The following is an 18,512-nucleotide window of genomic DNA, read 5'->3' as shown; positions in this document are numbered from 1 at the left end:
AGCGTTGTTGATACCCTCGCTGCCGGCTGTGGTGTGTAGGGTCACTCATGATGTGTGAGTGTATGTGTGGCTATGAGGGTTTATTCCACAAATTATTGGAGTGATGAGCTCTCTATACTACAAGCTCTCACAGTCTCACATCAGAATTAGACGTTCATCCATGTTTCTTAAATGTCAAATTTCGAAGTTGTTGCAAACGTCAAATTTCAAAGTGTTTAAAGTTGCAATACGTAACTTTTTGGGCGACCCGACCAAACTCACATAGAAATGTGAGTTATAGATCTGTCATTCTCATTGAAAGCAAGTGTAAGAAGCGGTAGATCTATTTTATGTGCGCTATTGTATGTTTTATTTTTTGCCTCTTTTACTTTCGGTTTTGTACACTAACTTCAAACAGCTGAAAATACAATATTTGGGGTTATGGAAAATATATTTCACAGCGGTTTAGATGGTACAATGATTCTCTACACTATACTTCCTTGTTTTGTCACATAAAGTGGCTTCAGAAGTATTCACACCCCTTGACTTTTTCCACATTTTGTGGTGTTACATTCTGAATTTAAAATAGATAAAATTTTGATTTTTTTTGTCCCCAACCTACACACAATACCCCATAATGTCAACGTGGAAATATGTTTTTTCAAATTTTTCCAAATGAATTGCAAAATAAAAGCTGAAATATCTTGAGTCAATGAGTATTCAACCCGTTTGCTATGGCAAGCCTAAAAAAGTTCAGGAGTAAGAATTTGCTTAAGAAGTCACATAATACGTTGCATGGACTCACTCTGTGTGCATTAATAATGTTTAACATGATTTATTTATGACGACCTCATCTCTTTACCCCACACATACAATTACCTGTAAGGTCCCTCAGTCCCGCAGTGAATTTCAAACACAGATTCAACCACAAAGACCAGGGAGGTTTTCCAATGCCTAGCAAATAACCTATTGGTGTAAAAAAAAAAAAAAAGTGTAAAAAAAATAATACATTAGTGGCCGAGTTACAGTTTTGACTTAAATCTGCTTGAAAATCAATGGTAAGACCTGACAACGGTTGTCTAGCAATGATCAACAACCAACTTGACAAAGCTTGAAGAATTTTTAAAAGATTGTTGGGCAAATGTTACACAATCCAGGTGTGGAAAGCTCTTAGACTTACCCAGAAAGACTCACAGCTGTAATCGCTACCAAAGGTGCTTCTACAAAGTATTGACTTGGGGGTGTGAATACTTATGACATATTTCTGTAATTCACTTTCAATACATTTGCAAAAAATGTTAAAAACATGTTTTCATTTTTTTATTATGGGGTATTGTGGGTTGATGTGTGAGGAAAAAAAATATTTGATCCATTTTGAATTCAGGCTGTAACACAACAAAATGTGGAATAAGTCAAGGGGTACGACTAGTTTCTTAGGTTCTGGATAGGCTTAAAACCAAAATATCAAAAACAACTTTATATCGCTGGATTCGAACATGCAACCTTTGGAATCAGATGCTTACACGATCTACCATCCCCGTCCACAACACCCTAGCAAAACCAAAACCCTAGTGGCCGGTTTCCACGTCATCTCCCGACGTCCTCAAACATGGATGGATGACGAATACTGACTTGTATCACAGGGTGACCTGCCTGCTCTATAACCATCATCTACTGCATGAGGCATACACTCAGCCAATGTCTGAGCCACATGCATGTTCAATGGTTGATGGACAGCACATTTTCACAATTTTAAAGTGGAATAGAATGCTGTATAATTGTGGTTCCGTCTCAAATACAAAGCAATTAGCTCCCAGTGCAATCAAACCAAATTGCAATTCAACCAAGTTGAAAATGATACACTTGCTTGAACGACCAGTTTGTTTTCAATGGAGAAGTAAATAACTCCCTCTTTGGAAATGTCATTGACATTGGACAATATTGTGATGTTTGTCAATTACATGTTCCTGAATCATGGGGTGGCAGGTATCCTAGGGGTTAGAGCATTGAGCCAGTAACCAAAAGGTTGCTAGATCGAATCCCTGAGCTGACAAGGTAAAAATCTGTCGTTCTGCCCCTGAACAAGGCAGTTAACCCACTGTTCCTAGGCCGTCATTGTAAATAAGATTTTGCTCTTAACTGACTTGCCTAGTTAAAAAAAAAATGTTTTGATTGGCTAAGAAATCACTTTGCTCTATTAACACAATTTCACAATGCTCAAATTTGAGAAGCCTCTGCTATGCTTCAAGAAAACATTTATAACCATATGACCTTTATGGACTGATGGTGTGTAACAGCATACAAGCTAAAACCATTCAAACCAATATGGTGTTCTATTAGCGGATGTACACTTCATGAACTACATGGTCATCTCATCACCCGGAGATAAGCTGTTCTAAATATTGGGTGAGGATTGAGAACAGCTGCAGAACAGAGAGGTCAAGCCATCCTTGCTCCTCACCTGCTGGAGTGTGTGTGTGTGCATGCGTGTGTGCTTGCGCATGTGCGTGTGTGTGTGCGTGTTTGTTGTCGTGTGTGTGCGCCGCCACCCTTGCTCTTCACCTGCTGGTATTAGCCCTAGAGGAAGTGGTGCTTGGGCAGGCGTGAACATGGAGTCTGTGTACCTGCCTGACTCCATCTGGGCCTGCAGCAACAACCCATGGGCCACCTCGGCCACCGAGCCGTCCCCACCGACAGCCACAACCCTGGAGAAAACACACATGTATGAGATACAGCACACGCATAAATCGGCCACGAGTTGTCGACGCTGACACACACCACCCTGAAGGATAAAATACAATGTTACACACACACACAGAGCATGAAACAGTGAACTTCAATGCAGCTCAGGGTAAATGCCCGAGTAAGGATTTCCTCCTCTCAGACTACATAGCTGAGGTAAACATGACATACTGACATAGCAAGATAAATCAATCATATTAATCACCTGACTAAACAGCGAACATGTCTGTAATACAGGTCAGGGCCAGACAGACATGTGCATACACATACAAGAACGCACACACACACAGATACAGACACACACACACACACAACCACACACACACACCACCACACACACACACACACACACACACACACACACACACACACACACACACACACACACACACACACACACACACACACACACACACACACACACACACACACACACACACACACACACACACACACACAGGCCTACTCTCTACACTCATCACTATTACAGCGCTGGTTGACCTAGACCTGTTTATTATATAAGTCGAATCCATTTCAATTAATTGAAATGATAATTCCCATTAAATGTATTGAATAGTCAGATTATGTCATGGATGCAGCATTTTCCAGGAATTTGTTAAAATCTGTAAGCCTGAGCCTATTAAGCTCCTATAAGCACATTACTAATACATGTACACTGATGAAAGCTTATTACAGTTAATTTCAGAAATGCTTTTGAACAATACCTTATATTACCGTTGCTAAAAATATTAGTTTAGCCTCCAATCCATGGATAGTTGTAATTAAAGGGTGATTATATTGTGTAAAATTGTATTATAGTATTTTATTGGCCACTCCCATTGGATGACATGCCTGTTACTAAGGTTTTGATATTGAGCTGTAGTTTACCTAGCAGTGGTAACAAAACAAAGCCATTTGTACATAAATGTCAGCACTAAATGTGGTCATAATTCTAGGATTCCTTGAATTGATTATTAGCTTCAGTGTTTATATGTTTCACTCACTGAAAACATGATTAGAAGCCGGCCCTACATATCTGGCCACCAGTACGTCTCCTCGGGCCGGCTTACATGGCACTAGCCTTACGCATAGTGTCTCCGGTTCGCCTACATAGCCCGGTGCGGGTTATTCCACCTCCCCGCACTGGTCGGGCGACGGGGAGCATTCAACCAGGTAAGGTTGGGCAGGCTCAATGCTCAAGGGAGCCAGTACGCTTGCACGGTCCGGTATTTCCGGCGCTACCTCCCCGCCCCAGCCCAGTACCACCAGTGCCTACACCACGCACCAGGCTTCCAGTGCGTTTTCAGAGCCCTGTTCCTCCTCCACGCACTCTCCCTATGGTGCGTGTCTCCAGCCCAGTGCCTCCAGTTTCGGCACCACGCACTAAGCCTCCTGTGCGTCTCCAGAGCCCTGTACGCACTGTTCCTTCTCCCCGTACTCGTCCTGATGTGCGTGCACTCAGCCCGGTGCCACCAGTGCCGGTACCACGCACCAGGCCTATAGTGCGCTTCGAGAGGTCAGTGTGCCCTGTCCCTGCTCCCCGCACTAGGCTTGAAGTGCGTGTCTCCAGTCCGGTGCCTCCAGTTCCGGCACCACGTACCAGGCCTACAGTGCGTCTCAGCCGGCCAGAGTCTGCCGTCTGCCCAGCGCCGCATGAACTGCCCGTCTGTATTGAGCCTTCAAAGCCGCCCGTCTGCCATGAGCCTGCAAAGCCGCCCGTCTGCCATGAGCCTACAGAGCCTTCCGCCAGACAGGAGCCGCTAGAGCCTTCCGCCAGACAGGAGCCGCTAGAGCCTTCCGCCAGACAGGAGCAGCCAAAGCCTTCCGCCAGACAGGATCAGCCAGAGCCATCCGTCTCCGCAGTGCCATCTGAGCCATCCGTCTCCGCAGCGCCATCTGAGCCATCCGTCTCCTCAGCGCCATCTGAGCCATCCGTCTCCTCAGCGCCGTCTGAGCCATCCGTCTCCTCAGCGCCGTCTGAGCCATCCGTCTCCCAGCGCCGTCTGAGCCATCCGTCTCCCCAGCGCCGTCTGAGCCATCCGTCTGTCCCGAGCCATTAGAGCCGCCCATCTGTCCCGAGCCGTCAGAGCCGTTAGTCAGTCAGGAGCCGCTAGAGCCATTCGTCAGTCAGGATCTGCCAGAGCCGCCAACCAGACAGGATCTGCCAGAGCCGCCAACCAGACAGGATCTGCCAGAGCCGCCAACCAGACAGGATCTGCCAGAGCCGCCAACCAGACAGGATCTGCCAGAGCCGCCAACCAGACAGGATCTGCCAGAGCAGCTAACCAGACAGGATCTGCCAGAGCCGTCAGCGAGCCATGAGCGTCCAGAGCCGTCAGCCAGCCATGAGCGTCCAGAGCCGTCAGCCAGCCATGAGCGTCCAGAGCCGTCAGCCAGCCATGAGCGTCCAGAGCCGTCAGCCAGCCATGAGCGTCCAGAGCCGTCAGCCAGCTATGAGCGTCCAGAGCCGTCAGCCAGTCATGAGCTGCCCCTCAGCCCAGAGCGGACATTTATCCAGAACTGCCCCTCAGTCCAGAGCTGTCTCTCTGTCCGGAGCTGCCCTTCAGTCCGGAGTTGCCCCTCTATCCTGAGCTACCTCTCTATCCTGACCTACCTCTCTGTCCTGTGCTATATCTCTGTCCTGAGCTACCTTATCCCGGTGCTGCCCCTTGTCCCGGTGCTGCCCCTTATATTAAGGTTACCATTAAAATTAAGTGGGTGTAAGATGAGGGTGGTCATTCTAAGGGGGAGACGTAAGCTGGGATTGACTATGGTGGGGTGGGGACCTCGCCCAGAGCCTGAGCCACCACCGTGGTCAGATGCCCACCCAGACCCTCCCTTAGACTTTGTGCTGGTGCGCCCGGAGTTCGCACCTTGAGGGGGGGGTTATGTCACGTTCCTGACCTGTTTTCTGTTAGTTTTGTATGTGTTAGTTGGTCAGGACGTGAGTTTGGGTGGGCAGTCTATGTTTTCTGTTTCTATGTTGGTTTAAAGGGTGACCTGATATGGCTCTCAATTAGAGGCAGGTGGTTGTCATTTCCTCTGATTGAGAGTCATATTAAGGTAGGTGTTTTCACACTGTTTGTTGTGGGTGGTTGTCTCCTGTGTCTGTGTCTATGTTGCACCATACGGGACTGTTTTCGGTTTGTTTGTTCGTTTCGTTTTATGTAGTCATTTTTCCTGTTCGTGCGTTCTTCGAGTTACATGTAAGTTCTTACGTTCAGGTCAGTCTACATCGTTTATTGTTTTGTTAGTTAGTCAAGTATAGTTTGTTTTCGTCTTGTTTAAATAAATATCATGTCATATCACAACGCTGCGCCTTGGTCGAATCACTACTCCTCCTCTTCGTATGAAGAGGAGGAGGAACACCGTTACATCAGCAGCAAGGAATTTGTCTGTCAAATGCTGAGCTGATGAGGCCCACCTCACAGTGTATGACAAACTCAGGTTATATACAGATTATATACCTGAGGCATTAGATAGGCGCCAGGCATTGACCTCAAGTTCTGCATCGTGTTCCAAAGATGTCTAATGACATTTCATTCTCCTCTACGCTCTGCCTAATGTTCTGTCATTGCTTGGTTATACACTGGCAATACATCCCTCTATTAAAGAACACAGGCTCTCCACTAAACTACCCCTCAACTCCTATCCCCCCAAGCAGGAAGGCAGTAATAAAATCTGTAAAAGGCAGTAAAGCTCTGGTTAATACAATGTTTTAATTTGAGGAGCTGATAATTAACACTAATGTGAGATCTGGAAATAATTACACACATCGCAACAGCCTACAGTAGTGTCTGACATTCCTATTGTGTTACATACACCACGATTCCATGGTTGTGTCCCAAATGGCACCCTATTCCATTTATAGTGCACTACTTTCAACCAGAGCCTTACGGGACCTGGTCAAAAGTAGTGACTTTAAAGAAAATAGTGTGCCATTTGGGTCACAACCCATGTAACAGGGACTGAGGCTGTCACGCTGTCACACCCTGCATGACTTCCTGGAAAAACAGTAGTAAAAAATATACTTTTGTCCTTAAAAGCAGAGATTAATGAGTTATGATCTATTAATGAAGACATACGTGATTAGCGTTTTATGCCTTCGCACCACTTCTCAGTCTTCTGGGGTTAATTAAGCTGGTGTTGACAAGACAAAGAGTAGATGATCTAGAATCAGACCATTGCGAAGAACCCTGAATCTATAACACCACATACTCTATTGGGAATATGTCTTCCACACAGAAAGCCTCTCCTTAAGCGCACTACTCTAGAAAACCTCATCCTCTATGGGGAATATACCGTACGTCTTCCAGACACAATTCCTTTCTAACCAAAGTAAAAAAGAGCTCCATAGAGACGGACATTTAATAACTTACAAATGTTGTATGAAATAAGCCTTGTGTGAATCCTGCACAATCAGGTTCTGACTCTGATTGAAGTGCATGTTATGAACCCTGTCTCTGAATAGTTTGAGGGATATTGCAAATCAATTAGACATTACATGACACTTGTATTAGTAATACCACAGCTTCCCTGCTTAAATATGATCCTGTTCCGCAAACAACCGAACAAGGCTATGTTGGGTTAAGTAGCTTAGCTTGAATCTTCAGGGACTTACCCAGTGATTTTGCGATGCAAACAGAATATTTAATTTTGATAAGAGGAGCATAACATATGTCTGACTCTTAACGTCAACCATAAATCCAAACATTACAACATTACAACACAATACACATTTGTTATGGTTATGGTTGTGTATACGTGTTGTAATGTGTCTAATATATGTGGGCCACAGTAATGAGGTTGTGAGAGCAGGACAGAAGGATCATGAGCTCAGCTTTTCCACCAGTCACTCTTCACACCTGCTCCATCTGTCCCTCATATCAGACCTGCCTAGCAGAGCACGAGCCAGACATCCCTCTGTCTTTCCGTTCTCCCTCTCCTGCCTACCTCCCACCCCTGCTTACCTCCCACCACTGCCTACCTCCCACCCCTGTCTACCTCCCACCCCTACATCTTCTTCCTGCCTCTACCTCCCTCCTCCTCCTCCTCCTCCTTCCCCACCCTGCCCCCTACCCTTCTCTCCCCTACCCCTCCTAAGGGTGAGGTTGTGGTGTAGACTAGTCTGTGCTGATCTGCTGAGCGACACCAATGCAGCAATCCAGGTTTAACAGGAGTCCGGAGCTACCTAAGAGGATCTAATTGTGACTATAATGCAGACACATGGGAGCTATGGTGTGGCAGTGTGGTGTAAAAACACACTCACACACATGCACACACACAGACAGGGAGAGAACGCACACACACACACGCACACGCACCAGCAGTCTGCTGGATGGGAGGTACTTCATCACTGCTTCCAGAACAAGTAATTAAAGTGCCACCTGCCGCGCCCACACTGGAGAGGACACACACCCACACACTCCTATAAAGGAGACTGCCTCGGCTGGGTCGACTTGGTCCCCCGGCACACTGTTCTAATCATAGTATTATCACTAATTTTTTAAAACCTGGACTCTCCCTTCCCTCACCGTCTCTCTCTCTACTCTCTCTCTCCTTTCCTCTCTTGCTCTCCTTCTATCTCTCTCTCTCCTTCTATCTCTCTCGTACTCTGCTTTTTTATTACAGCTACTGTAAATGCCACCTTAAGAGGATAAACAAAACAGACCGTACCACAGACATGGGATTACTTCCTCATCTGACTTTGACTCTGTGCCATCATCCATCCCCATCCCTCCATCCCCATCCCTCCACCCTCATCCCTCCATCCCCATTCCTCCACCCTCATCCCTCCACCCTCATCCCTTCATCCTCATCCCTCATCCCTCCACCCTCATCCCTTCATCCTCATCCCTCATCCCTCCATCCTCATCCCTCCACCCTCATCCCTCCACCCTCACATCACAGCCCAGTATAATAACTTATTAATTGTATTAATTGGAATCTCACCATGCTGATTACTCAACTCCATATCAATGTGGTGTTTTTGTTTACCTACCTAACCCCTGAATAAAAAAAATGAATAAAGTGATTGGCTTTATTAATTGCCTTAGATGAGATTAGATGTATCAGTCTGCTGCAGCTGCATTCCCGTACTGGGAGCACTGGCTCAGATCAGTGTATTGGTTGGTTTTCTTTCTGTCTGATATTTTATGGAGAGGATTTATATGGACCATCTAACAGATAGTGTGGCAAGCAAACCTACCCATCATCTTCATTCAATTAGATTCTGCACAGAATGGATAAAGCGTGCCCCTTTTCTTTCAGTGACTGTGAAGAGAGAAAGACAAGAGAACATAAATAAATGTGTTAATGAATGAAAGGTGAAATCAGAGGGCTGGGCTGGCACAAAAACATGGCTTTTAGTATCCCTATCCAATGTTCATTTGGCACATGGCTGATGAACATATGGGGATGGTGGTAAAGTACAATTTATACTTGCATGCTGTTTGCATTTTGTATGAAGAAAAGAGAAGCAATGCAAAGAGGCTGCCTCCAGAGTGTTAATGCTTCTCTCACTTATGCAAAACAAGGTCAGTAACGCCACTACTCGTGTTCATTATTTTGTTATAACATGTGTAGCTGGTGTGGATATTTTAAATCCTTTGCAACACTGACGTTCATTATTTTGTAATAACGTGTAGTTGGTGTGTTATTCTAAATCCTAAATCTGTTTTTTTTCAGGCAGAAAGAGGTCAAACTTTCGGGGGGGAAGGACATCCGAGGGACACAGTGAGACTACTATGATGTACAACAGCACTGGAGCGAGTTGATACATTGGCAATTTGGGATGTGGGCATATCCAAAGTGGGGGTGTGGGGGAGACAGGAAGGATGGCGGGTGGCACGCCAGGGAGAGGAGCACCCGTATCCCCACCCAGTTCTCCAGAGACTAGGTAACTGTCACTCTGCATCGCTGTCCTTAACACACACACAGATACAATCACCCCCCACCTCATCCCCCACCCGACACACACACCCACAAAGGAAGATGCCAAGGAATATGGGGGAACGGGGTTCTATACCACAGATGGCGTTACATGGCCTTGCCCCACTTAGCATTTCTGGGGCACCTCCTCTCCGTTGGAGCAGGTTAGTCCCAGCTGTACCCACCCATCACACACACACACACACACCCTTGCACACACACAACCATCACAGGCTCCACCATGACGGATGTGACACTTGCAGATGAGGATTTGTTGTGTGAGAATGTGTATCATATTGGTTAGAGTGTCGGGCCAGTAACCGAAAGGTTGCTGGATCGAATCCCCGAGCTGACAAGGTAAAAATATGTCGTTCTGCCACTGAACAAGGCAGTGTTAATTAAATAAAGGTTACATTTTTAAAAATTAATTTTTTTAAATCTATCTGAAGAACCACATGGATATTTCATTCCTGGTCTATGTCTCTGGTACCAGTTGTATTGTTACATGGAAATGTTAGGTGGACATATACACTGAGTGTACAAAACACCCAGGTGAATGAACCCTTATTGATGTTACTTGTTAAATCCACCTCAATCAGTGTAGATGAAGGGGAGGAAACAGGATAAAGATAGAATTTTCAGCCTTGAGACAATTGAGACATGGATTGTGTATGTGTGCCACTCAGAGAGTGAACGGGCAAGACAAAATATTTAAGTGCATTTGAACAGGGTATGGTAGTAGGTGCCAGGCACACAGGTTTCTGTTTAGAACTGCAAAGCTGCTGTGTTTTTCATGCTCAACAGTTTCCTGTGTGTATCAACAGCTGTCCACCACCCAAAGGACATCTAGCTAACTTGACACAACTGTGGGACGCATTGGAGTCAACATGGGCCAGCATCCCTGTGGAATGCTTTTGACACCTTGTAGAGTCCATGCCCTGACGAATAGAGGCAGTTCTGAAGGCATAAAAGGTTGGGGGGTGCAACTCAACATTAGGAAGGTGTTCTTAATGTTTTGTACACTCAGTGTACAGCAAAAACAGGGACTTGAACATATCCTGCTATCCGGAAAGAAATACACTTTAGCCAGAAATGATCTGCGGGAATGTTGCTTCCCTGGTACCAGTACTGTAGTTGTGTTGTCATATCAAGATGATGTTGATGTATGTTGTGTACATACAGTAAAAACAGTGACTCTGCAGAGATGCTTTTTAATCCAGAAGAAATGGCCCATATACATAAATTCACATAAATTCAATGATTAGTCATGCATTAGATATTCTATGCAACTATTATTCTAAATATTACAACTATATGCTTACAAAAACATGTTTTCTCTCTGTTTCTACCTAACTGTCATTATATTGTCCAAATGACATTATCATTCACTTGTTAAAGTAAATTGCGGACACATTTGTCACCATCACAACTCATTGAAGTAATAACATCATCAATAACAGAAATTATAACATCATCAAACCCAGTTGGTCCCAACTGCCGCTGCAGTGTATTGTAGACTCCAGAACAGCTCCCAGCTTCCAGCCGGGGCCCAGAATGAGATATTTAATTTATATTAGGTAAAGTATGTTTTAATGGCTCCTCGTCGACCACTCATCCCCTGCCCTCCCCACAGGGAGAACACAGTCTCAGGAAAGAAGGTCTGCGTCCCAAATGGGACCCTATTGCCTGCATAGTGCACTACTTTTGACCAGAGCTCTATGAACCCTATGGGCCCTGGTCAAAAGTATTGCACTGTATAGTGAATATTGTGCAATTTGGGACACAACCAGATTCTATTACAGTTGGCTTTTAGAAGTCTCTGGAATCAGATAGTTGCATTCATTAGAGTACACACACACACACACAAGCATGTACACACTTACACAAGCACTTACACAAGCACGTACACAATACACAGACAGGAGGAGGAGGAAAGGAGTAGGGGGAGGGGGAGGAGGAGCAGGCACAGGCACAGGAAGAGGAGGTGAGGAAATGGGGGAGGAGGAGGAACAGGAGGAGGAAGAGAGGAGGAGGGGGAGGAGAAGGAGGAACAGGAGGAGAAGGAGGGGAGGAGGAACAGGAGGAAGAGGAGAGGGGGAGGGGAGGAACAGGATGAGGAGGAGGGGGAGGAGCAGGGGGAGAGGAGGAGAGGGGGAGGAGGAGAACAGATGGGCATAGCCCCTCCCATGGGTCAGGTTACTCAGTAAGGAGAGGAGACACTGCTGCTGTTATTAAGTGTGAGACGCACTTTAGACTCACCAGAGTAGTACAGCTGCTGCTATACACACACGCACACGCACACACTCTCATGGGACACTTACTGGTGACATCAGCCTTGATGTCTGCTAGCTGAAACAGTGGTGCAACATAGTCTCTGTAGATCTGATAGGCCTCTTTCTTATGGCTGGTAGGGTTCACAAACACCTTCAGGGACTTGGGCCTGTTCTGGCCTGCAAGAAGACAAGGGGATAATCAATCAATCAAATGTATTTATAAAGCCATTTTATATCACAAAGTCCTGGTGTAGACACCAAAAAGAGACAGCAAAAACAGAAGCAGAGGACAACAGAATTAAAAAGGGCAAACAAACAGGTACATTTCTGCTTCACTATGATTTCCAGTCCAGGTCAAGCTGTTAGTCAGTAAAAGCAGCCATCCCTACCAGGCATGATCAGTTTTATCACTGTGTATTGTGCTTTTGTCTGAGGCACTTGCTATAAAATTAGCTGAACAAAGAGTGAGTTGAGTCCGCTCTACTTCTAAAGGTCAGTAGGTTTGAAGCTCTCGCTTACACAGCCTGAACTACAGCTAGAGAGTTTGAGCTGAGGGAGATAGGGGGGAGTCATGACTCTCTGTCTAACTCTCTCCCCTTCCCTCAACCCTCACCCTCTCTCCCCCCTGACCTCTCCCTCTCTTCACCCTGCCCTCTCTCTCTATTCCCCCTGCTCTCTCCCTCACTTCCCCCTGCCCTCTCCCTCTCTTCACCCTGCCCTCTCTCTCTCTTCCCTCTGCCCTCTCTCTCTCTCTCTGAGCTCCCCCCGCCCTCTCTCTGTCTGTTCTCCACCCTGCCCTCCACTAAGCACCCAGCCGCTGAGCTACTGAGCTTCCACACTGGATCAGAACTAGGCAGAATTAGGGAGTGTTCCTTCCTGGCTTTCCTGGAGCCTGGTGGAGTCCCAGGAATCGATGGGGAGAGGCATCATGCTGAACCTCTCATCCCCATCATTGTCTCCATTATCCCCCTCATTACTCTAATCCACTGGCTCCCTGGTGGTTGGTCCCTGAAGGTCCTGACCTCGACACGCAAATGAGCCCTATGCCCCCTGAGCCCCAGACTGAGCCTCAGCCTGCCAGCCCTGGCTCTGCTCAGACAGAGCCCCACTCCGAGCCCGGACCCCCGGCCCTCTGCCAGCCACCCAGCTATCCATTCTGACATTTCATTGTGATCTCTTGGGTTTCAGGGGCATCCGGGGTCACATGTTCAAAAGGAAGGGAACGAGCAACGATCAAGGAGGATGTGCAGACAGAGGGGACCAACGTCCGGGTCCCAGGGAGCAATGGTGTCACGGGGGACCGGGAGAGGAGCTCAGGAAGGTACAGCAGGCCTGGAGATGTGCTTTCTCCAGTCTCTCTAGAGCAGGTATTCCCAAACTGGGGAACGCGCAATGCCGTCGGGGGTACGCCAAATAAAAATGTGATTCACATTAAAAAATAAAATAAATAAAAACAATAAATTCAAACAGTCCATTTATATTTTCCAACGGGGATATACAGTACATTTGGCTATACAGTTTTTCTTCTCGCCTGAGTAGCCTCGTATCACTGCCAAAAATAAAACTAAACCATCTAGTGTTCAGCGAAATAACAACACAATGTCAAATACAGGTAGCCTAGTCAAAAAATGTACATCCAGTCACATTAACCGTTACTCTCTCGCGGGTATTCCACTTACGGTCCGTATGTAACCAAACGTAGCTGCTGCTCATGTTGGTATCTGTACTGATGGCGCAAAAGCCATGACAGGGAGACATAGAGGAGTGGTAACGCGCGTGCAAGCAGTTGCTCCCGACCCCACTTGGGTACACTGCAGCATCCACGAGAGGCTCTTGCTGCCAAGGGAATGCCTGACAGCTAGAAATACGTCTTGGACACTACTGTGAAAATGATTACGTTTGTTAAAGCAAGGCCCCTGAACTCTCGTGTATTTTCTGCACTATGCAATGATATGGGCAGCGACCATGTAATGCTTTTACAACATACAGAAGTGCGCTGGTTATCAAGGGAGACGAGCTTAAAGTTTTATTTACTGACCATCATTTTCACTTGTCTGACAGCTTGCATGATGACGAGTTTCTCACACGACTGGCCTATCTCAGTGATGTTTTTTCTCACCTGAATGATGTGAATCTAGGATTACAGGGAATCTCCGCAACTATATTCAATTTACAGGACAAAATTGAGGCTATGATTAAGAAGTTGGAGCTCTTCTCTGTCTGCATTAACAAGGACAACACACAGGTCTTTCCATCATTGTGTGATTTTTTTGTGTGCAAATTAACTTAAGCTTACGGACAATGTCAAATGTGATATAGCGAAGCACCTGAGTGAGTTGGGTTCGCAATTATGCAGGTACTTTCCCGAAACGGATGACACAAACAACTGGATTCATTATCCCTTTCATGCCCTGCCTCCAGTCCACTTACCGATATCTGAACAAGAGAGCCTCATCGAAATTGCAACAAGCGGTTCTGTGAAAATGTAATTTAATCAGAAGCCACTGTTAGATTTCTGGATTGGGCTGCACTCAGTATCCTGCCTTGGCAACTCGCGCTGTTAAGACACTGGTGCCCTTTGCAACCACATGCATATGTGATAGTGGATTCTCGGCTCTCACTAGCATGAAAACTAAATACAGGCACAGACTGTGTGTGGAAAATGATTTAAGTTCATCTGCCTCACCTAAAGCCCATTTTTGTGGGAAGATGCTATAGACCACCAAGTGCCAACAGTCAGTATCTGGATAATATGTGTGAAATGCTTGATAATGTATGTGATATCAACAGAAAAGTATATTTTTTGAGTGATTAAAATATTGACTGGCTATCATCAAGCTACCCACTCAGTAAAAAACTTCAAACTGTAACCAATGCCTGCAACCTGGATCAGGTTGTCAGTCAACCTACCAGGGTAGTTACAAACAACACAGGAATTAAATCATCAGCATGTATTGATCACATCTTTACTAGCGCTGCAGATATTTGCTTTAAAGCAGTATCCAAATCCATAGGATGTAGTGATCACAACATAATAGCCATATCTAGGAAAACCAAAGTTCCAAAGGCTGGGCCTAATATAGTGTATAAGAGGTCATACAAGAAGTTTTGTAGTGATTCATATGTTGATGATGTAAATAATATTTGCTGGTCTGTGTTGTGTAATGAGGAGGTACCAGACGCTCCACTTGACGCATTTATGAAACTACTCATTCCAGTTACTAATAAGCACACACCCATTAAGAAAATGACTGTAAAAACTGTTAAATCCCCTTGGTGTCACACCCTGATCAGTTTCACCTGTTCTCGTTATTGTCTCCACCCACTCCAGGTGTCGCTTATTTTGCCCAGTGTATTTATCCCTGTGTTTCCTGTCTCTCTGTCTCAGTTCGTCTTGTATGTTCCAAGTCAACCAGTGTTTTTCCCGTACTCCTGGCTTTGCTATTCTCTTTTTTCTAGACCTCCCGGTTTTGACCCTTGCCTGTTCTGGACTCTGTACCCGCCTGTTTGACCATTCTGCCTGCCTTGACCACGAGCCTTTCTGCCACTCTGTACCTCCTGGACTCTGATCTGGTTTTGACCTTTAGCCTGTCCACGACCATTCTCTTGCCTACTCCTTTTGGAATATTAAACATTTTAAGACTCCAACCATCTGCCTCCTGTGCCTGCATCTGGGTCTCGCCTTGTGTCATGATACTTGGATTGATGAGGAATTAAAAAATGGTATGGTTAAGAGGGATGAGGCGAAAGGAATGGCAATTAAGTCTGGCTGTCCAACTGATTGGCAAACGTACTACAAATTAAGAAATCATGTGACTAAACTAAAGAAAAAGAAACTACACTATGAAACAAAGTCGAATGATAGTAAAAAGCTTTGGGGCAACTTAAATTAAATTATGGGGGAAAAAAGCCAACTCGGCTCCTTCAGTCATTGACTCAGATGGCTCAATCATCACAAAGCCTATGGATATTGCAAACTACTTTAATTACTTTTTCATTGGCAAGACAAGCAAATTTAGGAATGACATGCCAGCAACAAACGCTGACACTACACATCCAAGTATATCGGACCAAATTATGAAAGACAAGAATTGTATTTTTGAATTCCTTAAAGTCAGTATGGAAGAGGTGAGAAAATTATAGTTGGCTATCAACAATGACAATCTGGATGGAAAATTACTGAGGATAATAGCAGACGATTTTGCCACATCTTCAATTGAAGCCTACTAGAGAGCATGTGCCCTCAGGCCTGGAGGGAAGCTAAAGTCATTCTGCTACCCAAGAATAGTAAAGCCTTCTTTACTGGCTCAAATAGCCGACCAATCAGCCTGTTACCAACCCTTACTAAACTTCTGGAAAGAATTGTGCTTGACTAGATACAATGCTATTTTACAGTTAACAAATTGACAACATAATTTCAGCATGCTTATAGGGAAGGACACTCAACAAGCACAGCAATTACACAAATGACTGATTGGCTGAGAGAAATTGATGATAAAATGATTGCGGGGGCTGTCTTGTTAGATTTCAGTGCTGCTTTTGACATTATTTATTTCTTTCTTTCTTTTGTTTAAATTTTATCCCCTTTTCTCCCCAATTTTCGTGGTATCCAATCGCTAGTAATTACTATCTTGTCTCATCGCTACAACTCCCATACGGGCTCGGGAGAGACGAAGGTCGAAAGCCATGCGTCCTCCGAAGCACAACCCAACCAAGCCGCACTGCTTCTTAACACAGCGCACCTCCAACCCGGAAGCCAGCCGCACCAATGTGTCGGAGGAAACACTGTGTACCTGGCCCCCTTGGTTAGCGCGCACTGCGCCCGGCCCGCCACAGGAGTCGCTGGAGCGCGATGAGACAAGGATATCCCTACCGGCCAAACCCTCCCTAACCCGGACGACGCTAGGCCAATTGTGTGTCGCCCCACGGACCTCCCGGTCTCTGAGACTCTGGTGGCGCAGCTAGCACTGCGATGCAGTGCCCTAGACCACTGCGCCACCCGGGAGGCCCCCGGTTTTGACATTATTGATCATAGTCTGCTGCTGGAAAAACATATGTGTTACGGCTTTACACCCCCTGCTATAATGTGGAGAAAGAGTTACTTGTCTAACAGAACACAGAGGGTGTCCTTTAATGGAAGCCTCAGGAATTCCCCAGCATAGCTGTTTAGGCCCCTTGCTTTTTTCAATGACATGCCACTAACTTTTGGTAAAGCCAGAGTGTCTGTGGATGACTCAACACTATACATGTCAGCTACTACAGCGACTCAAATGACTGCAACACTCAAAGAGCTGCAGTTAGTTTCAGAGTGGGTGGCAAGGAATAAGTTAGCCCTAAATATTCTCAAACTAAGAGCATTGTATTTGGAACAAAACACTCACTAAACCCTAAACATCAACTACATCTTGTAATAAATAATGTGGAAATTGAGCAAGTTGAGATCACTAAACTGCTTGGAGTAACCCTAGATTGTAAACTGTCATGGTCAAAACATATTGATGCAGTAGTAGCTAAGATGGGGAGAAGTCTGTCTATAACAAAGCAATGCTCTGCCTTCTTAACAACACTATCAACAAGGCAGGTCCTACAGGCCCTAGTTTTGTCGCACCGTGACTACTGTTCAGTCGTGTGGTCAGGTGCCACAAAAAGGACAGCCAACATTAATAATATGCATGTCAATTTCTCCTGGTTGAAAGTGGAGGAGAGATTGACTTCATCACTACTTTTATTTATGAGAGGTATTGACATGTTCTCACGTTCTGACCTTTATTTTCCTCTGTTTGGTCTTTGTTTTAGTGTGGTCAGGGCGTGAGTTGGGTGGGTTATCTATATGTTGTGTTTCTATGTTTGGTTTGTTGTTTGGCCTAATATGGTTCTCAATCAGAGGCAGGTGTTTGTCATTGTCTCTGATTGGGAACCATATTTAGGTAGCCTGTTTTGTGTTGGGGTTTGTGGGTGGTTGTCTTCTGTCTTTGTGTTCATTGCACCAGATAGGACTGTTTCGGTTAGATTCACTTTTGTTATTTTGTATTGTGTCTTGTTCAGTTGTTTATTATTAAAACATGGACACTAACTACGCTGCGTCTTGGTCCGATCCCTGCTACACCTCCTCTTCAGACGAAGAGGAGGAAATCTGCCGTTACACATGTTGAATACACCGAGCTGTCTGTGTAAACTACTGGAACACAGCTCGGACACCCATGCATACCCCACATGACATGCCACAAGAGGTCTCTTCACAGTCCCCAAGTCCAGAACAGACTATGGGATGCACACAGTACTATATACAGTGGCTTGCGAAAGTATTCACCCCCTTGGCATTTTTCCTATTTTGTTGCCTTACAACCTGGAATTAAAATAGATTTTTGGGGATTTGTATCATTTGATTTACCCAGCATGCCTACCACTTTGAAGATGCAAAATATGTTTTGATTGTGAAACAAACAAGAAATAAGACAAACAGAACTTGAGCGTGCATAAATATTCACCCCCCCAAAGTCAATACTTTGTTAGACACCTTTTGCAGCAATTACAGCTGCAAGTCTCTTGGGGTATGTCTCTATAAGCTTGGCACATCTAGCCACTGGG

The 18,512-nt window shown here is 45.4% G+C and overlaps 1 pseudogene; it reads right to left on the bottom strand.

The window, feature by feature from the left end:
* Positions 1 to 18,512, bottom strand: part of LOC139547097 (ceramide kinase-like protein) — an 81,323-nt pseudogene that overhangs the window by 28,782 nt on the left and 34,029 nt on the right.

The sequence above is a fragment of the Salvelinus alpinus genome, chromosome 20 (genome assembly GCF_045679555.1).
Source record: "Salvelinus alpinus chromosome 20, SLU_Salpinus.1, whole genome shotgun sequence".
NCBI lineage: Eukaryota > Metazoa > Chordata > Actinopteri > Salmoniformes > Salmonidae > Salvelinus > Salvelinus alpinus.
The sequence above is the reverse complement of the archived record's forward strand: the minus strand, read 5'-3'. Positions and strand labels throughout refer to the sequence as shown.